The 17,940-nt window shown below is 42.9% G+C and overlaps 2 protein-coding genes across 2 annotated transcripts in view; one reads left to right on the top strand and one right to left on the bottom strand.

Annotated features, from left to right (window-relative positions):
• The window catches only part of LOC124265216 (RING finger protein 151-like), a 34,127-nt gene extending 33,031 nt beyond the window's left edge, over positions 1-1,096 (bottom strand). Inside the window, exon 1 of the mRNA XM_046700007.1 lies at positions 938-1,096. The gene's annotated coding sequence lies outside the window, so the exon portion shown is untranslated. The remainder of the gene's footprint in view (positions 1-937) is intronic.
• The window catches only part of LOC124265218 (rhophilin-2-B-like), an 88,382-nt gene that overhangs the window by 13,717 nt on the left and 56,725 nt on the right, over positions 1-17,940 (top strand).

A 17,940-nucleotide genomic window follows, 5' to 3' on the forward strand; every position in this document is an offset into this window, starting at 1 on the left:
GTCAGTTACAGCGAGCGAGTGACGCGGGCACGTACTTAGTTCTTCCAAGTCGTGTTGTATTCTCGGCCGTAACCTGCTACAGGACACCTACATCCACAGCCTGTAATCTAATACATATCATCGCGGAAGTGAGTAAACGTTGTTGTTTGATATCGACATGATGAGACTTAAAGCGGAAGCGACGTTGTGGGCACGCCCGTGTATAACCTCAACACTCTAACGTGACAACCCTCCATGTATATATATATATATATATATATAACCTCAACGATCTAACGTGGCAACCCTCCATGTAGGCCAAACCCTTGAATACATTCATGCATGTATGATATCACCTCTGCACATACCAACGGAATGTCGGAAACCAAGTTAGAAAGTTGCTGCCACATTAAGGATTAACTTGAATATTTCGTCAATATTTTTCATTAAATATTAAACCTATGGCAGCCGTTATCTTTGTTGAAATATTGTTTGAGATGCCTTATGATACTGAAATGCTAACATCATTAGAAGCGAATATATCTGAATGCTATTCACCTAATTGTTGGTATAATCAGGGATACTCTACAACGTTATATAGTCTCCCTGGTATAATGTTCGTTTACAGTTCTTGATAATTAGATACTTGTACATTGCAATGTCCGACTGAGTGACAGCACAGCCTTCGTTACAGAAACCATATGCATATAGCAAATACACGTAAATAAACATTGACAGGTTGATATAACGCACACTGCCACGACAGAGAGCTCAGCAGCGTTTAGCTAAAGGACAAAAGGTTCCAATACCGCTACTGTCATTCCTTTGTAGTTACTCGTTATCTCTGTACTGTTTCATACATCGAGACTAGCTAGCATCAGTACAAACAGCCCTATGCCGAACCCCACAGTGCAATATCGCTATACACAGTATACAAGACTGAACGCCAAAGGCCTACCTTGTCTACCCGTCATAGTGGCCTGTGTTATTGTCTGTGACTGGTGTAAGGTAGTCCAACGTCAACCCTTTCACCGCTACACACACGCAACACGACTGCTCTAGCGGATTTAGGCTTCTCCTCTCAAGCCGAGTGACTCATGGGAAAATCAATGGGTAATTGTTGAAATGACTTCGTTGCGAACGTAGCCTGACTCACACACGCGATAAAACCGATACTACCAGGATTTCGCCCGCCCGGAGTGCGAGCGAACTAAGGGAGGTAACTGATATCGATGAGTAACTTTTCACCACGTTAGCCAGCTCATCATGAGAAAGACAATTTTAACTCTCTTCTTTTGATTATTTCTTGCAGTGTTAAAAGCCATGACACGCCAGATAAAAATCCAATAAAGTGGGGTGAAGTTATCAAAGTTATTTTATTAAAGATCTGTTCAAAATGCAATATTCTAACCCGCGTTTATGAGAGGGACGTGTTTAAAACGTGCTATCTCTCCCGGCAGTGACAAGGGTTGTCGATATCAAACGCTGAACAGCTGGTGACATATTAATAGCTTGTACATTGCCGATAATACTGTACATGCATAATTCAATCTGTCGTTTGCAGGAAGGCTGAGGAATGCTGACACATAAATAATCTAAATCATATTTGTGAATTTCATAAATACACTTATGTCGCTAAATACGCTTGTATAAAACACGGATCTGTCGGAACATATGAACATGATAATCTTATAAACAGATAATGTTGGCTTATCTATTCACACGTAGAAAGCCTAATACACATACATAAATTATAATGTTTCATAAGTTACTCCATAATTAACACGAGACAAAGACAACCAAGTTACCAGGTGCCATGATTTAAAATATATATATATATGTACAATAACTGATCACAAATAGATGTAATTTCTTACACTTTGATTTGACCTTAAATGATAATAAGGACCCTTGTTTCTGCACGTGTAAATGTTACTTATACGTTATGAGTTTAAGCAACTTGCCCTATTTACACATATGCCAGGACAATATTAACTGAATACATGTGGATGATTGACCCACAAGGCACCGACTGTATATACATATACTCAAGCTATCTGAGGCCAAAACATCGTTGAACACTTTGCAAACATTTCTGACACACTACTTAGATGTGTTTGATGTTAATGACCATCAAAGACTTTTTCAAGTTATAAATTATATATGTTATGATAAACGCCTGATTGTACATTAGACGTCCACATGTTATTATGGAATTAGTTGTATGGAAACTGTAACATATTCAACATCCGGGTCATAATGGCAGCTGATATGCGGTAAAAACAAACGTGAGTTTTGTGCCAATGTGGTCATGAAATAGATATGAAACTGTTCGCTTATGTGATTATATATGTAACTAGATCTACTATTTCTGATATGCATGCAACAGTATGACGATCGTGACATTTAGTAAACATTGATATTTTCACACAAATACATTAATCCGACATTTTCATTAATCCGACATTTTCGTTAATCCGACATATTTCTCTGCAACCACAAGTGTCGGATTAACGAGAGTTGACTGTAGTAAGTTGCAGCGGCCTGAGTGGAACAGTTTTCAGTAACACAATTCTGTAACAAGAATTCCACAAACAAAACCTCGGAAGTTCCCAACAGTGGAATCCGCCAATTTCCAAAAGGCATACTTTACTCCAAATACTTTGAATGCATTAAAACGTTCTAGACACAATGTTTATATCTGTTCCTTTGTATCTTTTTTGCTTAAGCACTGTATTGATATGTAAAGACCCATATTTATGAGGAGAAATATCTCCCCAACTATTAAGATCTCATTTTCCAAATCATTGTGTGCTTGTCTCTAACGCCATGTGTGCCTTTTCCCAAGCCATTGTTTTTCTCAGTAGATATTGTGTTTCAGCTGCTCGCGGCGCTGCATCAATATTTAACAAGCAGTAACTGCATGGGCCAGTGCCTCGGATGGTATCGCCTACTGTTGTGTCACCATCGACCCAACCCAGCCCAGCCCGGCCCAGGCACAGCTCCACATGACACTCCGTCAGTCACCTAACACGTACGTACCCGGGCTGGCGTCACACCCATCTTCCATGAAGATGGACTCGTCATCCTCGAGAACATAAGTTATGACTCAGGCTTGGTTTGTGTAAGTTTGTTTCAACGGGAAACGCAGATGAAGATCTTAGATTAACTACTGAGACCCACAAACATGAAATACCAAGGACCAGGGGCTGTAGTGAGAAGCCTGTTGTAACATAGTTCACACTCCATACAACTAGACCATGGACCTGACCCTCCAGTGATCACAATATTCTTAGTTACCGGCCTATACCACCGGGCAATGGTCCCTCGCACTAGACCATGGACCTGACCCTCCAGTGATCACAATATTCTTAGTTAACGGCCTATACCACCGGGCAATGGTCCCTCGCACTAGACCATGGACCTGACCCTCCAGTGATCACAATATTCTTAGTTAACGGCCTATACCACCGGGCCATGGTCCCTCGCACTAGACCATGGACCTGACCCTCCAGTGATCACAATATTCTTAGTTACCGGTCTATACCACCGGGCCATGGTCTAGACCTCGCACTCCAGACCATGGACCTGACCCTCCAGTGATCACAATATTCTTAGTTACCGGTCTATACCACCGGGCCATGGTCCCTCGCACTAGACCATGGACCTGACCCTCCAGTGATCACAATATTCTTAGTTAACGGTCTATACCACCGGGCCATGGTCCCTCGCACTAGACCATGGACCCTGACCCTCCAGTGATCACAATATTCTTAGTTAACGGTCTATACCACCGGGCCATGGTCCCTCGCACTAGACCATGGACCTGACCCTCCAGTGATCACAATATTCTTAGTTAACGGTCTATACCACCGGGCCATGGTCCCTCGCACTAGACCATGGACCTGACCCTCCAGTGATCACAATATTCTTAGTTAACGGTCTATACCACCGGGCCATGGTCCCTCGCACTAGACCATGGACCTGACCCTCCAGTGATCACAATATCTTAGTTAACGGCCTATACCACCGGGCCATGGTCCCTCGCACTAGACCATGGACCTGACCTCGAGTGATCACAATATCTTAGTTAACGGCCTATACCACCGGGCCATGGTCCCTCGCACTAGACCATGGACCTGACCCTCCAGTGATCACAATATTCTTAGTTAACGGTCTATACCACCGGGCCATGGTCCCTCGCACTAGACCATGGACCTGACCCTCCAGTGATCACTATAATATGGTCCCTCTTGGAGTTATCACGGTTAACGGTATACCACCGGGCCATGGTCCCTCGCACTAGACCATGGACCTGACCCTCCAGTGATCACAATATTCTTAGTTAACGGTCTATACCACCGGGCCATGGTCCCTCGCACTAGACCATGGACCTGACCCTCCAGTGATCACAATATTCTTAGTTAACGGTCTATACCACCGGGCCATGGTCCCTCGCACTAGACCATGGACCTGGACCAGTGATCACAATATCTTAGTTACCGGTCTACCACCGGGCCATGGTCCCTCGCACTAGACCATGGACCTGACCCTCCAGTGATCACAATATCTTAGTTATCGGGCCGGTCTATACCACCGGGCCATGGTCCCTCGCACTAGACCATGGACCTGACCCTCCAGTGATCACAATATTCTTAGTTAACGGTCTATACCACCGGGCCATGGTCCCTCGCACTAGACCATGGACCTGACCCTCCAGTGATCACAATATTCTTAGTTAACGGTCTATACCACCGGGCCATGGTCCCTCGCACTAGACCATGGACCTGACCCTCCAGTGATCACAATATTCTTAGTTAACGGTCTATACCACCGGGCCATGGTCCCTCGCACTAGACCATGGACCTGACCCTCCAGTGATCACAATATTCCTAGTTAACGGTCTATACCACCGGGCCATGGTCCCTCGCACTAGACCATGGACCTGACCCTCCAGTGATCACAATATTCTTAGTTAACGGTCTATACCACCGGGCCATGGTCCCTCGCCACTGTGCATTTTATGGAATGAGTGTAGCGGTAGAATTTTCTTTAAAAAATCATTTCTTCACCGATTTCGTTCAAATTTGGAATATATGTTAATCATAACATATAAAAACAATATACGATTGAAAAGGTCTAGATTCTTATTTTTGTAAAAATATTGCACAAGCAGTAATTCGAATCCCTGTGGTATAAACTATTCGTGATTGTTTTTAATTATTGTATATTTAGAGCGATTATCTATGGCTTAAGTACTTGAACGTGATTGAACCTGAATGAATGTTTGGCGCGGCACTGTATTGCTCTGAGAAGCACACAGACCCTTTAACATTATGATAATCTGTCCGTATGTTTTCTGTATTTCCCATCTCTGAATGTCAGAAAATAATACAAAATGGCGTGTCATGGCTTATTTAAATCTTTCTGAAGCAAAGCAACTCGATCTCCATCATATATACATTACATTACCGAGTGAGTTATTTTTTAAATTTCATAAAATATGTTACACAGAAAAGAATCATATCTTTATTTTGTTAGTTCATATTTTGTTTCGTTCGCCCGCTCGCTTGTTTATTGAGGTTGGAGATGCAATACGGATGGCCATATATGCAGCTGTGGATTACAACGTAACTGCGCACTGCTCTCGCTGCACATTTAAGAGGAATCAAAGCGACGTTAAAAGGCAATAGCCTAGAAAACCTGGAAAATTGCACAATACTCTCTGAGGCAGGACACTCTGGAATCAGCGAATTGTAGTACATTCTAGAACTCCCTATACCATTCTGTGGGTCAGAACACGGCGTAAGCCTCAAGAACTCTGTCAAGATGTAGCGCTGGTCTAGCTAAATACAGAGCACACCACTAACCCCAACTGACTTCACTTATACAATGTATTACACTTGGAACATTGTTGTTACATATACACAACTACTTTAACAAATAGAGTACTAACTACTAACAAATCCCTGCCATGATGATATAAAATATTTCCTCCGTTTCATAATGCCAGTTGAAGTAGGTAACGAGATCTAAACCCGGCAACGATCGTGGTATATCGCCCGTATTCTCGTGCAGACTGCGTGTATAACATCTGTATCACACCTCGATTGTGTGTCACTTTAACAAGGCAAGCAGTCGGTAGTCTTAAATATGCATGTAGTTAAGTGTTAACCTGATGCGACTTCGGTGCCAGGCCTTCCACAGAACACAACATTGATTTCACTGGACACGTGGTAAGGAAACTAATTACTAATCAGTCTGGGGAAGACAGAACTTTAATTTGACTGTTTCAGGGGAGCGGAGACCCCGGTGCTGCATAATGCATTCAAGTGGATTGTAGAACAATTTGACCACAGAGAGCTATGAACCAGCGATCTTGCCCTGAATCCCAGAAGAACCTTATTTGTGAAAAACTAAGAAATTCAACAATTTAACAATTTTAAAATGGCATTGACCACACGAAAGCCTATGCTAAAATATCTTAGGACACGTCCATAGATAGTCGCGTCAGGTGAAATTACTAATTAGTCACTCAGCGTCCAGTCATCTCTGCACAGGTGAGAGAAGCAGTCTTATTTCTATACATCGAAACGGGATATATGATAGCAGGAACTATATAGAATTAGTTTAATGTTGTGTGTATTTTATGCAATATATCTTTTCTGATCGACGTGGACTCCGTTATGGGTTTGCCTGTGTTCACTGTCGGATTCCTTTGCGAAGGATCGAAATTTCAGAGCAGTAAGCTGACATCTGATTGGCCTAGGAACCCACGCATCCTTCATACTGATTGGACGGTCAGAGTTCGCCCAGGATTTACCTGACCTCTAAAGGAGAGGCAGGGGGTATCATGGCCGAGTTAAAGATGTGATTAAAATGAGAATGAGTTCGAATATTCATATACCACTTATCTTACGAACATGTAAACCTATATTCATTCTAAGGCATCACATTTCAATTTGCAGAGTTACCTCCCTAATCTGCTATCAGGATCCGTTGATTGCGATCTTCACATGTATCCGTTTTCTAGTGGTAAACCCTCGGCCTTAGTTCCTTACACATTATCCTGGCAAGCTAACTGTGGGTGAGATTCTTGAGAGGCATTGAGAAGTTGGTGAATATATATGACAAGTACATGGATGGCAGCTTCTTATGTATTGTATAACACAACGTTTCTGGGCAATTTCTTGCCTCTTCCTCAGGTGATTGTCTGATATAACTGTGGGCTGTTTAGAGGCGATAAACTCACATATTTCTTACAGTCAGGTTGTTTGTTGTCATGGAGAAAACCCCATACATTTGATTATCGATAGAAGAATTTTAATCAACCAGGAGCGAACAGTTTGTGTCAAACTCGAATTTATGGGGAAGGATCCACTGGCCGAACGACGGTACTTGACAGGCATCCTAGACAGGGTTGTTGTACCACATTTCAATAACCATTCTCTGAACGCGAGAGACAAATGGACGACAATGCAAGGTCACACCGTCGATGACTTCTTACGTCAAGAGGCGATAGCAACTCTACCTTGGCCCACCGGATATCCAGATCTGATTCCCATAGAGCATGTTTCGGACATTAAACGTTGCCGATTATGCCAGAGAGATCCTCCAGAATAGAATCTTAATGTATTGGAACAAGCCCTTGTCAAGACTGGAAAGCAGTACCACAACGTCCGATACAGCCAATGAGGAGGAGGATCACGGATGTTACTGCAGTTGGCGAAGGTTATACCAGATAATGACATTGTTCATGGTTATTGTTACTTATGGGATTTCTTCAGGATTGTTTACCAGAATCTCGTTAATGACATACAACCAGAGTTATCAACACTACAAAATGAGTCATTTTATTTTTGCCATGTTTTCTATCAATAAACTACAACTTTTCGTTCTTGTTGCGTTTATCTTTGCCATTTAATTATTCATTGAGGGTAAATTTATCTAGACAGTATATATGTAGGCCTCAAGCCCCGTGTGAAGCAAGTGTAGATTTCCTCAGGTTTGGGTAACGGGATCTCCTTTTCAATTTACATTGAATTATTTGTTCCTAGGGGCGGTGGGGTAGCCTAGTGGTTAAAGCGTTGGCTCGTCACGCCGAAGACCCAGGTTCGAATCCCCACATGGGTACAATGTGTTAAGCCCATTTCAGGTGTCCCCCGCCGTGATGTTGCTGGAATATTGCTAAAAGCGGCGTAAAACTGAACTCAGTCAGTCAGTCCTATCAAAATAGTTTCACAGACTACGCGTTAGGCTATCATACATGCTGCAGAGGCAGCCTAAGTTGTGAATGTTTACTGTTGGATGCAGATAAACTCGCTCTGCGCTGATAATGTTGATGCATCGAGATGAGAAAGCTGTTGACATCACCGGATACTGGTACGGCAGGGACGCGGGTCCCTCACTCTCCCCACTCCCCCTCCGCCGTGCTTCTTATCTTCCGCGTGCAGGAAGCAAGTTCCTCGCGCCGCAGACAGTAACGTCCGTATCTCCTGCAGACGCTTCACAGCTGAAAGCGAAACCACAGTACCATTGATTAATCAAATCACGAGTCAGATTTATTTGAAATGTGGTAGAAGATAGGCACAATGTCACATGTACATAAAAGCTTTGAGATTCATGGAGTCGACATGGATTTGAGCGAGGTATATCAATAACCCTTCATGGAAAATATAAGGACGACATTGTTAATTATAATATAGTAATGAATGCATTGATTGTATACTTGTACATGGCACTAAATGAGTTTGACAGTTGTGACGTTTTTACGTAGCGTGGCCAATGAGTTGAAAGGAACTTGAATTGAACGTCATTTACAGTGAAGGGAACTGTCGTGCCTTAGACGGTTGTCTCCCTTTAGTTGCTTCTCAACTTCGAATGGGAATATGGTCTGAGTTCACTTTCACAATCTTTTCTAAATTTGGTTTTTGTTTTTCCTCAGCTTTCTTGATCTATTATGTACGTAATTTTTCACTCGCTTTAACAATATTTTGTACCACCGTATATAGCATTGTAAACGAGGAGACTGGGTCAAGATGTGGGTCAGACAAGGCACGGCGTCAGGAGTGTGTGAATTGTTCCTTGCCACCACAAAGCAAATAACTATAATGAAGAACTCTACTCGTATAAGCTTTGTATCACTTCAGAGATAGGTGGGACATGGTCGAAAAAGGAGAAACATCACAGTCTATATTGACACACGAAACCAACAAGGCTGCGGCATCATGACCAACCTTAACAACTGCCACTGCAACCGAGGGGCAGTCACAGTCTCTATGTATCTGCAGTATCGTCATCCGCATTGTCTCCCCTGGGTCATATGTAGTGTTTATACACTCTGCATGGTTAGTAAACGTCACTTCGAGGAAAGTACATTGTATAATGAACCCCTATTCTACCGGACAAAATAATATATAATAATGTATATGATACGTAAGATTCTGAAATTCGGACCCCTGTTATTCCGGACCACCTCACATTGAATATTGCATGGGTTTAACTGTATATGATTTGGTGACATGCGCAGTCGAACAAGTCAGTATTATCAGTTTCCGTGGTTTAAAGCAGGCCCAGGGGGTAAACATGATCCAGAATATATCCCTAGTATAGCATGCACCTGTAAGGTCAGGATCGACATTTGCTTTGCTGACTGGACGTCGCCGAGACTTAATGTGGGGCGTCCACCGTGCTCCCAATCACTGGTTGGTCTGTCATGGAGACAGTATATTTACACGTGGCCGAAAGGTGACCCATAGATATTTGCATTGGGCAGGTGACACGGTGTCAACACCTGAAATGCATCAAGTCCACTGTCTTGTCAGGACCAACCCTACACAAATACAGTCTTTATAGGGATAGTTAAATATTCTGTTTGCTGAAACAGTAAGAATTATAAACATTTATTGATATTCGGAAGATATCGCGACAGAAAGAAGCATGTCTATTTCAACAAATTATTTGTATCCTTTTGGGTGGGCACCTGCTTGTACTGTAAATATTTAACGTCTGGGTTCTCTGTGATGATTTCTGACGAAAACAAACGGAAATAATTATTTCAGATATATATTCGAGCATCAAAAACCAAGGACAAATTCAATACTTAAGTCCCGACACGTATCTGTTCGAACTCTCTACGTTAAACTGTTCAATACTGTGAATGAAAGGTTTCTAAATTCCACATTCGTACACAGACAACGAGAGTTCCAACTGACCAATCAGATTCCACCTTCCATATCGCTTGCATTTACTTCAAATATAATAGCGGCGCTCAGTGAAGACGATATGACCGATAATCAACATCTTTAACAGGTTGTACCTCGAGAAGTGAAAAAATCATTTAAGCGCGTTGATTAAAACATGAAAAGATTTGAACAGTATCTGCTGACGCCCAGCTGACGGTACACATACTCTACAAATCCGGCAATCGACTGAGACTCCCGCTCACACTTGTTGTAGATGTATCTGACCTAAGTTTTGTGACTATATTTATTTTGGACTATGCATAGACTTGTTAGTCCATCAAATTCAGAAATCCCGGCCTAGTTCGGCAAGGATGAAAACTACAGTTTTATAATCATTTACCTCCCTTGTGTCCGGATGTTCATGGGCGGACACAGCTTTTTGAGAAGTGTGTGTGTGTGTGTGTGTGTGTGTGTGTGTGTGCGTGCGTGCGTGCGTGTGTGCGTGCGTGTGTGTGTGCGTGTGTGCGGCGCACACTTCATTTTCTAACTTCTAACAGGAACCCGGGTTCTGTTTTTGGACAGAGCGTTTGCCCCGGTTTCAGACAGTAGACTGAATGTACCTATAGGCAAGGTGTCTATCGGAGGAAATATGGTAGGATTGAAAAAAAAGTTCAAAGAGGTGTTAAACCAAACACACTCAGACAGTGGCATTCTGATACTCAGGTAGAACACAGTGGCATTCTGATACTCAGGTAGGACACAGTGGCATTCTGATACTCAGGTAGAACACAGTGGCATTCTGATACTCAGGTAGAACACAGTGGCATTCTGATACTCAGGTAGAACACAGTGGCATTCTGATACTCAGGTAGAACACAGTGGCATTCTGATACTCAGGTAGAACACAGTGGCATTCTGATACTCAGGTAGAACACAGTGGCATTCTGACACTCAGGTAGAACACAGTGGCATTCTGATACTCAGGTAGAACACAGTGGCATTCTAATACTCAGGTAGAACACAGTGGCATTCTGATACTCAGGTAGGAACACAGTGGCATTCTGATACTCAGGTAGGACACAGTGGCATTCTGATACTCAGGTAGGACACAGTGGCATTCTGATACTCTCAGGTAGGACACAGTGGCATTCTGATACTCAGGTAGAACACAGTGGCATTCTGATACTCAGGTAGGACACAGTGGCATTCTGATACTCAGGTAGAACACAGTGGCATTCTGATACTCAGGTAGGACACAGTGGCATTCTGATACTCAGGTAGGAACACAGTGGCATTCTGATACTCAGGTAGAACACAGTGGCATTCTGATACTCAGGTAGAACACAGTGGCATTCTGATACTCAGGTAGAACACAGTGGCATTCTGATACTCAGGTAGAACACAGTGGCATTCTGATACTCAGGTAGGACACAGTGGCAGCTCTGATACCTCAGGTAGAACACAAAGTGGCATTCTGATACTTTGGTTGTTGACACAGTGGCATTCTGATACTCAAGGTAGGACATTCAGTGGCATTCTAGGACACGGTGGCATTCTGATTTCAGGTAGGACACAGTGGCATTCTGATATCTCAGGTAGGACACAGTGGCATTCTGATACTCAGGTAGGACACAGTGGCATTCTGATACTCGGTTCTATACTCAGGTAGGACACAGTGGCATTCTGATACTCAGGTAGAACACAGTGGCTGATACCTCAGGTAGGACACAGTGGCATTCTGATACCATGTACATGAACATCGGTTTCAGACAGTGGACTGAACTCAGGTAGGACACAGTGTGTCTATTCAGGAGAAATATCTGGATAATACAAAGTTCAGGTAGTGAAACCAAACACACACAGTGGCATTCTGATACTCAGGTAGAACACAGTGGCATTCTGATACTCAGGTAGAACACAGTGGCATTCTGATATCAGGTAGAACACAGTGGCATTCTGATACTCAGGTAGAACACAGTGGCATTCTGATACTCAGGTAGGACACAGTGGCATTCTGATACTCAGGTAGGACACAGTGGCATTCTGATACTCAGGTAGGACACAGTGGCATTCTGATACTCAGGTAGGACACAGTGGCATTCTGATACTCAGGTAGGACACAGTGGCATTCTGATACTCAGGTAGGACACAGTGGCATTCTGATACTCAGGTAGAACACAGTGGCATTCTGATACTCAGGTAGGACACAGTGGCATTCTGATACTCAGGTAGAACACAGTGGCATTCTGATACTCAGGTAGAACACAGTGGCATTCTGATACTCAGGTAGAACACAGTGGCATTCTGATACTCAGGTAGAACACAGTGGCATTCTGATACTCAGGTAGAACACAGTGGCATTCTGATACTCAGGTAGGACACAGTGGCATTCTGATACTCAGGTAGAACACAGTGGCATTCTGATACTCAGGTAGAACACAGTGGCATTCTGATACTCAGGTAGAACACAGTGGCATTCTGATACTCAGGTAGAACACAGTGGCATTCTGATACTCAGGTAGAACACAGTGGCATTCTGATACTCAGGTAGAACACAGTGGCATTCTGATACTCAGGTAGAACACAGTGGCATTCTGATACTCAGGTAGGACACAGTGGCATTCTGATACTCAGGTAGAACACAGTGGCATTCTGATACTCAGGTAGAACACAGTGGCATTCTGATACTCAGGTAGAACACAGTGGCATTCTGATACTCAGGTAGAACACAGTGGCATTCTGATACTCAGGTAGAACAGCGGACGAGCTCATGAGTTTAGGTTGCGATGACAAAGTTCAGCGTCTTTGTTGACTCTGTGAAAATGTAAATGTTAAGAAATCGCCCAAACATGTAATCCTAGCCTTACAGTTTTAATTTATTTCAATTTTCATTTAACATCAGCTTCCCTTATTGATGTGTAGTGTAATATTATAGTTAACATCCCGAGTGGTAGGGTTTCCGGTTTAACGAGGTACAAGTGTTCACTCTGCTTAGTTTCAAAAGGCTAATTTTCTCTAGACAAGTATAGCGTTTCGTCCCATGTACATGCACATCGAGGCAGGGTGTCTATTGGAGAAATATGGTTGGATTGAATACAAAGTTCAAGGATGTGTTAAACCAAACACACACTCCAGACAGTGGCATTCTGATACTCAGGTAGAACACAGTGGCATTCTGATACTCAGGTAGAACACAGTAGCGTTCTGATATCAGGTAGAACAGTGGCATTCTGATACTCAGGTAGAACACAGTGGCATTCTGATACTCAGGTAGAACACAGTGACATTCTGATACTCAGGTAGAACACAGTGGCACTTCATTCTGATACTCAGGTAGAACACAGTAGCGTTCTGATATCGCGGCAGAATACGGTAGTGGCGTTGTTCTGATATCAGGTGAGACACAGTGGCATTCTGATACTCAGGTAGAACACAGTAGCGTTCTCAGTATCAGGTGCAGAACACAGCAGCGTTCTGATACTCTGGTAGAACACGGTGGCTTCTGATACTTTTTCAGGTAGAACACAGTGGCATTCTGATATCAGGGTAGAACACAGTGGCATTCTGATACTCCGGGTAGAACACAGTGGCGTTCTGATACTCAGGTAGAACACAGTAGCGTTCTGTACATCAGTGTAGAACACAGTGACATTCTGATACCTGGGTGGGAACACAGTGGCATTCTGATACTCAGGTAGAACACAGTAGCATTCGATACCAGGTAGAACACAGTGGCATTCTGATACTCAGGTAGAACACAGTGGCATTCTGATACTCAGGTAGAACACGGTGGCATTTCTACAATACTCCGGTGCAGAACACCAGTGGCATTCTGATACTCAGGCAGAACAGCGGAACTCGCTCATGAGTTTAGGTTGCGATGACAAAGTTCAGCGTCTTTGTTTGTTGACTCTGTGAAAATGTAAATGTTAAGAACTCGCCCAAACATGTAATCCTTTAGCCTTACAGTTTTAATTTATTTCAATTTTCATTTAACATCAGCTTCCTTATTGATGTGTAGTGTAATATTATAGTTAACATCCCGAGTGGTAGGGTTCTCCGGTTTAACGAGGTGCAAGTGTTCACTCTGCTTAGTTTAAAAGGCTAATTTTCTATGAAGACAAGTATAGCGTTTCGTCCCATGTACATGCACATCGGTTTCAGACAGTGGACTGAATGTACCTATAGGCAGGGTGTGTCTATGAGAGATATGGTTGGATTGAATACAAAGTTCAAGGATGTGTTAAACCAAACACACTCAGACAGTGGCATTCTGATACTCAGGTAGAACACAGTGGCATTCTGATACTCAGGTAGAACACAGTAGCGTTCTGATATCAGGTAGAACAGTGGCATTCTGATACTCAGGTAGAACACAGTGGCATTCTGATACTCAGGTAGAACACAGTGACATTCTGATACTCAGGTAGAACACAGTGGCATTCTGATACTCAGGTAGAACACAGTAGCGTTCTGATATCAGGTAGAACATAGTGGCATTCTGATATCAGGTAGAACACAGTGGCATTCTGATACTCAGGTAGAACACAGTAGCGTTCTGGTATCAGGTAGAACACAGTAGCGTTCTGATACTCAGGTAGAACACAGTGGCATTCTGATACTCAGGTAGAACACAGTGGCATTCTGATACTCAGGTAGAACACAGTAGCGTTCTGATACTCAGGTAGAACACAGTGGCATTCTGATACTCAGGTAGAACACAGTGGCATTCTGATACTCAGGTAGAACACAGTGGCATTCTGATACTCAGGTAGAACACAGTAGCGTTCTGATATCAGGTAGAACACAGTGGCATTCTGATACTCAGGTAGAACACAGTGGCATTCTGATACTCAGGTAGAACACAGTAGCGTTCTGGTATCAGGTAGAACACAGTGGCATTCTGATACTCAGGTAGAACACAGTGGCATTCTGATACTCAGGTAGAACACAGTAGCATTCTGATACTCAGGTAGAACACAGTGGCATTCTGATACTCAGGTAGAACACAGTGGCATTCTGATACTCAGGTAGAACACAGTGGCATTCTAATACTCAGGTAGAACACAGTGGCATTCTGATACTCAGGTAGAACAGCGGACAAGCTCATGAGTTTAGGTTGCGATGACAAAGTTCAGCGTCTTTGTTTGTTGACTCTGTGAAAATGTAAATGTTAAGAACTCGCCCAAACATGTAATCCTAGCCTTACAGTTTTAATTTATTTCAATTTTCATTTAACATCAGCTTCCCTTATTGATGTGTAGTGTAATATTATAGTTAACATCCCGAGTGGTAGGGTTTCCGGTTTAACGAGGTGCAAGTGTTCACTCTGCTTAGTTTAAAAAGGCTAATTTTCTATAGACAAGTATAGCGTTTCGTCCCATGTACATGCACATCGGTTTCAGACAGTGGACTGAATGTACCTATAGGCAGGGTGTCTATTGGAGAAATATGGTTGGATTGAATACAAAGTTCAAGGATGTGTTAAACCAAACACACTCAGACAGTGGCATTCTGATACTCAGGTAGAACACAGTGGCATTCTGATACTCAGGTAGAACACAGTAGCGTTCTGATATCAGGTAGAACAGTGGCATTCTGATACTCAGGTAGAACACAGTGGCATTCTGATACTCAGGTAGAACACAGTGACATTCTGATACTCAGGTAGAACACAGTGGCATTCTGATACTCAGGTAGAACACAGTAGCGTTCTGATATCAGGTAGAACACAGTGGCATTCTGATATCAGGTAGAACACAGTGGCATTCTGATACTCCGGAATTGCAGAACACAGTATTAGCGTTCTGGTATCAGGTAGAACACAGTGGCATTTCTGATACTCAGGTAGAACACAGTGGCATTCTGATACTCAGGTAAGAACACAGTGGCATTCTGATAACTCCGGGTCTGAACACAGTAGCGTTCTGATGCTGAAGATTAGAACACAGTGGCATTCTGATACTCAGGTAGAGAACACAGTGGCATTCTGATACTCAGGTAAGAACACAGTAGCGTTCTGATATCAGGTAGAACACAGTGGCATTCTGATACTCAGGTAGAACACGGTGGCATTCTGATGCTCAGGTAGAACACAGTAGCGTTCTGTATCAGGTAGAGAACACAGTGGCATTCTGATACTCAGGTAGAACACAGTGGCATTCTGATACTCAGGTAGAACACAGTGGCATTCTGATACTCAGGGTAGAACACGGTAGCATTCTGATACTCAGGTAGAACACAGTGGCATTCTGATACTCGGGGTAGAACACAGTGGCATTCTGATACTCAGGTAGAACACAGTGGCATTCTAATACCTCAGGTAGAACACAGTGGCATTCTGATACTCAGGTAGAACGGCGGACAAGCTCATGAGTTTAGGTTGCGATGACAAAGTTCAGCGTCTTTGTTTGTTGACTCTGTGAAAATGTAAATGTTAAGAACTCGCCCAAACATGTAATCCTATACTTACAGTTTTAATTTATTTCAATTTTCATTTAACATCAGCTTATTGATGGTGGTAGTGTAATATTATAGTTAACATCCCGAGTGGTAGGGTTCCGGTTTAACGAGGTGCAAGTCAATTCACTCTGCTTAGTTTAAAAGGCTAATTTTCTATAGACAAGTATAGCGTTTCGTCCCATGTACATGCACATCGGTTTCAGACAGTGGACTGAATGTACCTATAGGCAGGGTGTCTATTGGAGAAATATGGTTGGATTGAATACAAAGTTCAAGGATGTGTTAAACCAAACACACTCAGACAGTGGCATTCTGATACTCAGGTAGAACACAGTGGCATTCTGATACTCAGGTAGAACACAGTAGCATTCTGATACTCAGGTAGAACACAGTGGCATTCTGATACTCAGGTAGAACACAGTGGCATTCTGATACTCAGGTAGAACACAGTGGCATTCTAATACTCAGGTAGAACACAGTGGCATTCTGATACTCAAGGTAGAACAGCGGACAAGCTCATGAGTTTAGGTTGCGATGACTAAAGTTCGGCGACTCTTTGTTTGTTGACTCTGAAAATGTAAATGTTAAAAAGAACTCGCCCAGAGCTTATGTAATCCTAGCCTTACAGTTTAATTTATTCTGAAATTTTCATTTAACATCAACTTCCCTTATTGATGTGTAGTTAATGATATTATAGTTAACGTCCGAGGTGGTAGGGTTTCGGTTTAACGAGGAACAGAGTATTCACTCTGCTTAGTTTAAAAGGGCTAATTTTCTATAGACAAGTATGGCGTTTTCGTCCCATGGTACATGCATCGGTTTCAGACGGTGGACTGAATGTACCTATGAAGGCAGGGTGTCTATTGAAGTATAGTTTGGATTGAATACAAAGGATTCAGGATGTGTTAAAACAAAACACACTCAGACAGTGGCATTCTGATACTCCAGGTAGAGAACACAGTGGCATTCTGATACTCAGGTAGAACACAGTAGCGTTCTGACCATCAGGTAGAACAGGCATTCTGATACTCAGGTAGAACACAGTGGCATTCTGATGCTCAGGTAGATTGCAGTGACATTCTGATTACCTCAGGTGAGAACACAGTGGCATTCTGATACCTCAGGTAGAGAACACAGTGGCGTTCTGATATCAGGGTAGAGACACAGTGGCATTCTGATATCAGGTAGAACACAGTGGCATTCTGATACTCAGGGGTAGAACACGGTAGCGTTCTGGTATCGGGTAGAACACAGTGGCGTTCTGATACTCAGGTGGGAACTACAGTGGCATTCTGATACTCAGGTAGAACACAGT

This window comes from Haliotis rubra, unplaced genomic scaffold (genome assembly GCF_003918875.1).
Source record: "Haliotis rubra isolate DU_JTF1 unplaced genomic scaffold, ASM391887v1 Scf967, whole genome shotgun sequence".
Lineage (NCBI taxonomy): Eukaryota > Metazoa > Mollusca > Gastropoda > Lepetellida > Haliotidae > Haliotis > Haliotis rubra.